The sequence below is a fragment of the Mastomys coucha genome, unplaced genomic scaffold, assembly GCF_008632895.1.
Source record: "Mastomys coucha isolate ucsf_1 unplaced genomic scaffold, UCSF_Mcou_1 pScaffold22, whole genome shotgun sequence".
In the NCBI taxonomy this organism is placed as follows: domain Eukaryota; kingdom Metazoa; phylum Chordata; class Mammalia; order Rodentia; family Muridae; genus Mastomys; species Mastomys coucha.
The window spans coordinates 17996552-18002668 of NW_022196905.1; the positions used below are offsets into that span (position 1 = coordinate 17996552).

At 41.6% G+C, this 6117-nt stretch overlaps 1 non-coding gene across 1 annotated transcript; it reads right to left on the reverse strand.

The window, feature by feature from the left end:
* Positions 1–226: 226 nt before the first annotated feature.
* LOC116071840 lies at positions 227–357 on the reverse strand. Its single transcript, XR_004111196.1, has one exon. It is a non-coding gene; the product is annotated as a small nucleolar RNA SNORA17 (small nucleolar RNA).
* Between the last annotated feature and the right edge of the window lie 5760 nt (positions 358–6117).

The window sequence follows — 6117 nt, forward strand, 5'->3', positions numbered from 1 at the left end:
AGTCTAGAGGTCTTCATGGGCTGGCTCTTCATCTGTCCTGAGTGACCCCTTTAGAGGGTCTTCTCTTTCCAGCTTATACCCTCCTAAGGTTCAAGGTCCCAAGCTCGGTTCTTCTAGGCTCCGGCATGTTCTCCATCCTGGGAGGCCATCTGGCCCTGCCTGGCACTGGTCCTCTTAAGCTTGTTTTGTTGTTGTTGTTGTTGTTGTTGTTGTTGTTGTTTCAGGGAATGTTAGAAAAACATCATGCAGATGTTTATAGGTTAGAACACTGAGTGTAGACATAGCCTCTTTTCTCTCTGCTACCTACTGATGTATATATGTGTCATAGCAACCCTCCCCAATGCCTCTAGGGGCAGGTTGTTTTGTTTCTTCACATTTATTTATTTGTGTGTGTGTGTGTGTGTGTGTGTGTGTGTGTGTGTGTGTGTGTACACCACAATGAACTTGTGGGAGTCAGAAAACAACTTGCAAATTTTTTTCCATCCTGTAGTCTCTGGAAATCAAACTCAGGTGATCAGACACAGCAGGAAATGCTTTTGTTTCCTGATCCTTCACACCAGCCCTGGCCTGTCATTTTGTAAAATGATCGTACTATTAAAAAAAATTCAAGAGTTTTCCAGATTCTTGGAATCTAGAAGGGCAGAGAAACAAAGTACAATGCATGTCCCAGAACTGTGTCTTGGACCAGAAGTTAAATTATATAAAAGAGCATTCCTGAGAAACTATTTTATGTGACTTATAATTTTATATGGCTGCTATGTTGCTGTTAAAATTTCTGACTATGATAACCATACTATGGTAATATCAAAAATATATTTGCTCTTGGGAAACACATATAGAAGTACTTTATATATGTGTGTGTGTCTATACACTCACATATATGATGTTTAATTCATAGTCAAATGATCCAGACCTAAAAGATAGATGACAACAGATGGTAGATAGATAGATAATGACTGAAAGAGGGACCAGGGATTCATAGTCACATGGATGAGCACAGCTAGATACACAGACTGATAGATAATAGAGAAGATAAAGAAAGTAAACATGGAAAAATATTAACACGGTAAATCCAAATGAGAAGGATGATAGGAGAGTTTCATTCCACTCCTGAAGCGTATGCCAAATGCCAAAAAAGAAAATGATGAAATGGTACATGTTCAATACATCACAGTGTTTGTTCTTATAAATTTAGTGTTTTACTTCTCTAGATCTTAATTTCTTCACAAGCATCATGAGGAAACAATTCCAGGCTCTCTCGAGCTGCAGAAGAGCGCTAAATGAGATGTGAAATCACCAATTAATTATAGGACTGCACACATAGTGACAGACATTCAGGACTGCACACATAATGGTGGACATTCAGTGGACTCAAGCCTGTGCAATTCTCCAAAAATGCAGATCAAGAAAAACTAAAGTACAAGCAGATCACTCTTTTTGTTACTGAGAAAAAGGCATTGTGAATTCCAGCCATGCTAACAGAAGAAAGCTGTATGCTTTTTTTGCTTCCTCTTGGTTAAGATGTTTTCTGTCTTTGATCAGAGTTATTCTGTGTACAAATGTGGCTTTGTGACTACTATTGACTCTTCAAAACCTTCATCATGTGAGCAATCTATAAATTAAAACAGCCAAAAAGATGAGCTTAAGTATCAGACTTGACGTTTCTCTTCCTGTCCCAGGTGTTGCAGGAGCCACAGGTTATCATGCAGACATGGTCAAGTCTAAGAACCTCACCACACACAACCAGTCCCACAAATGGTACAGAAATGGCATCAAGAAAATGCAGAGTCACAAAGATATGAATCTCTTAAGGGGATTGACCCCACGTTCGTGAGGAACGTGTGCTTTGCCAAGAAGCACAAGAAAGGCCTGAAGAAGATGCAGGCCAACAGTGCAAAGGCAGCTAGTGCATGCGCAGAGGCCATCAAGGCCCTTTTAAAGCTTCGGTCATCAAGCCCAAGATGCCAAGGGGCCCCAGTCCCAAAACTCAGCCATCTAGCTTTCATCATTCACCCTGTCTGGGAAGGAGATTCAAAGTTACATGGCTACAGGGTCATAGGCTCTGCCAACAAAAGCCCAAGATTCAAACCAAGGCAGAGGCCGCAGCTCCAGCTAAGGCCCAGGCTGCAGCTCCAGCCCAGGCTCCCAAAGGTGCCCAGGCCCCTGTGAAGGCCCCACAGAAAAGGCTCCTGCCAGTGTGAAGACAGATGGACTGCTGTGACACACCTACCCACACACTATTTGTCCTATGCTGTTTTTACAAATACACTCAAGGCAAGAAAAAAAAAGTATCAGACTTGACTCATAGCAGCACCTGTGACTCACTCACCAGCAAGCTCTCAAAAAGCAGGTGCCAGTGACCATACTGTTTTAGAATATTATATATAAGATGAAATGCAGTCTTTCTAAATATGAAGAGAATGAAGTTCAAAATGAGCCAATATAGGCAGAAGGGGTAAATGGAAGAGAAAATTACCTTAGAGACTTTCAAACCCTATTCTCTGAGAATAACTGCCATTTACTGAGTGTCTAATAGACATGTGGTGCATTTCAGAACTATCCTGCAAGTTATGTCCTCTTGTTCCCATCAAAGAAGAACATTCTTACTGAAATCACATTCTTCCCCTCAATAGCCATCTCTCAATCTTGGAGCAGTTTTCTTTCTGACTCACAGATGAAAATTAGTATTGTCTGTGTCATTGTGAAGTCCCTTGTGCCTCCCACAACTCAGTACCATGGCTTTAACTCTGCACCAAAGAAAAGCTAGGAGTCAGAAAGGATTGTGAATCTATATCACGAAGGTAGGCATATTCTTCCTGTAATGTCTTTAGGCTTTCCTGGAAGTGATGGTACCCTGTTGTACCAATGGTGAGGGCCTGGGCTGAAGCCTAGATGTCCCTCTCTCCCTGTGTTGACCTATTGCTGCATGGTGCATTAGTTAAAAGGAAGGCAATGTATAAATGAGATATTTTATTGTAGGAAGGAGAAAATAGGCCGGTCAAGTAGAGAGAGGGAAAGGAAAAGAAGGATAGAGAGAAAGGAGAGGAAGAAAGCAAGAGAAGAAAAAGGGTAGGAAAGAGAGGGGAGAGAGAGCAAGGGAAGGAGGGAGGAAGAGCAGGAGAACAAGAGAAGAGAGAGCAAGAGAAGGAGAGCAGAGGAGACAACAAGCAAGAGAGAGATGGGAAGAGTAAGAGAGTGAAAAGGGGGCAAACTACCCCTTATATTGTATGGGGCATGGCATGTCTGGCTTGTGGTCAGATGAGTGGGTATAAGGTCCAGCTAGAATGCTAGGAGCTTGGGGCATTGTCTGCCTGATAGAGCACACATCTCCTGCAGGGGCGTCTGTGAGGGGTTGTGACTGAAACAGGAACCAAAGACTCAGGAGTTATGGCCAAGTTCCTTCTGCCCTCTGCAAGCAGAAATTGCCCACAGGGGTCCAGGGCTCAAAGCCAAATGCTCCACTGAGCTTAAGTTACCTGAGCAGACCACTGCCCCACACTGCCCCACACTGCCCCACACTGCCCCACACTGCCCCACACTGCCCCACAGTGCTCCATTGTGAAAACAGTTGCAATGGAATCAATTGGGTCTCAGCTTGGCACCTCACACTTGCTGAAACTTTCTATAGCCATGTTTTCAACCTGGGGGGGGGGGCTGTAAACCCATTGGGGGTCACGGATTAGATATCCTGCATATTTACACAGTATTTACACTGTGATTTATAACAGTAACAAAATTACAGTTATAAAGTAATGATGAAATACTTGTATGGTTGGGGGCACCAAAGCATGAGGAACTGTATTAAAAGGTCACAGCATTAAGAAAGTTGAGAAGAGTGCTGTTCTATAGTTATTGCTTTCAATCACTAACAGATGGGCAACATAGCCAGTACAACTCCCAACTTGGAACTTTTAAGTACTCCATCAGGAGCAACTCACACCAAGGCCTCCTAATTATAGTCAAAGGAACTTTCCTGTGGGCTGAGGAACTGCCAAGATGAACCCATGGACATTTTAATTCAAGAGCCCAGCAAGAACCACTGTCCATTTATGTCTCTGTCATCCTAGTGGCAACCGATTCTATGGCATACACAAGTACCCATCAATGGCCAACTGATTCTATGGTATACCCAAGTACCCAGCAATGGCCAACCAATTCTATGGCATAACCAAGTACCCAGCAATGGCCAGCCGATTCTATGGCATACCCAAGTACCCAGCAATGGCCAACACTCAAGGCTTTGGAGTAAGAGACAGAGAATGGGAAAATATTGATTTGAAAATATTAATTTTAGCACACTTTCTTCTCCACTAATACCTCTTTTTAAACATGGTCTCACTATAAAGCTAAGGCTACTCTTCAATTTATAATGCCCTCCAATGCTGGCATCACAGATATACCACATCATTCCAATCTATATTTCCTATTCTAATGTACAGTGTGTATCCACTCTTAAAGAAAAAATAAAAAGTCAAAAGCATTTGGAAGGTGAATCTGCTAGTCTATACACATCTGCCTTTCTAAAAGACAGAGGCCATGTAGTTTATTACAGCTCCCGAGAACCTGACTGGATGTTGGCATGTTTGACACTTGCAACAGATTGAAACAATTTGCTTTCAGGAGATAACTCAGAATAGAGACCATGTTCAAGGAATCTGAAGCTAAGATTAAGAGTTCATTTTCTTTTCCGGATTCTGGTGTAAAGTAGTAGCTTTAACCAAACCAACCTCAGTATTAGGCAGAGGCAATTTGTCTTCAAGCTTGTTTTTAATATTAAACAAAACAAATTGTCAATTACTTATTAGTTATTCAGGGCCTAATGTTCCCAATCTGAATGCATACTTACTGTCTATTCCTTCCCAGGGAGACTGACAGGCTCTGTTTGAGAGGCCTGGGTTTACTTCCATCTTGTAGCATAGAGTAAAGAAAATCAGTCTCCCTGCTCTATTCATTGATATGTCCTATGTCGTCATAGATTTCCTTTTCTAACCATGGTTTTCCTTTCCATAATAAAACCTAAATAGGCTGTAAATGGAAACTTCTGTTCACAAAAGTATCCTGGCCAATTATTGTGAACAGAAGAAAGCAGACACACACAACTGGTCTTAGTGTGATTCTCAAATTTGAATGAATGCACATGTGTATCCTAGAAATATCCATCTAGTTGTCAAAATGGTAACTATGCCATTCTAGGGGGAAAGGAGAGGCATTATTACTTGGAGCCAGAGCCTGCAGTTAAGGGCTGTATGGATGCTTTCTGAAAATGAGAACACCGAGCCCACTGCCAACATAATTAAAGTTTGATACTAAGTCTTCCGTAGTTCTTCCAGAAAAAAGTGAAGTAAATTTGCAAATCTACTACTCAGCTGTGCCTCCAAAATGCTATTTTACTCTAGAACAGTGATAGAAAATCATTCTCCTAATATATCACCTTTGCCAACAACCTGAGGCATAAAGGAGCAAATATTTAGCTTTGCTCAAGTGCAGGACTTGATATTTTCCAATCAATGAAGAAAAGACTGCTGGGATTAGACTATCAACAAAAGACAACTAAGAAATTGTTTTGGTCTGTGGTGTTCACATCCCTCCCTCTGGGCATCCCCACCAATGGAGATTTGTTTCTGAATTGTGAACTGAAGGGACCAAGCTGTTGGTCAAGGCATTAACTCAGGGGACCAGAATGGACTCCACATAGCAGGTACTCTCTGCATGCTGGTGAGCACAATGGCAAAGAGAGTCCATCTAACACTTCCAGGGTAAGGTTGTCTTCCAGATGAAGGACCCTCCTCAGTCACCTACCCAACTTCAAAGAGATAGTGATTCCAAGTAAGCATGGAAGCCTAAGCAGGGTCCTACATAGAAAAGAACAGAAATAGAAAGCAAACTGTGAGAAGGATGAGGAGGGGACATTTTATATGCCATTTCCTTTATTTACTGAAAAAAAATGTAGGGGAATGGAATTCTTGTAGAGAAATAATTGTCTTCTTGTTACTGTTTTTATTTGCCTGAGTGTGCTTTTGTATGTATGTATATATGTTTGGATACTTATGAGTATGGCCACCCATGTATGATATCTGTGCATTTGTGTGTATGTATATATATATATATATATATATA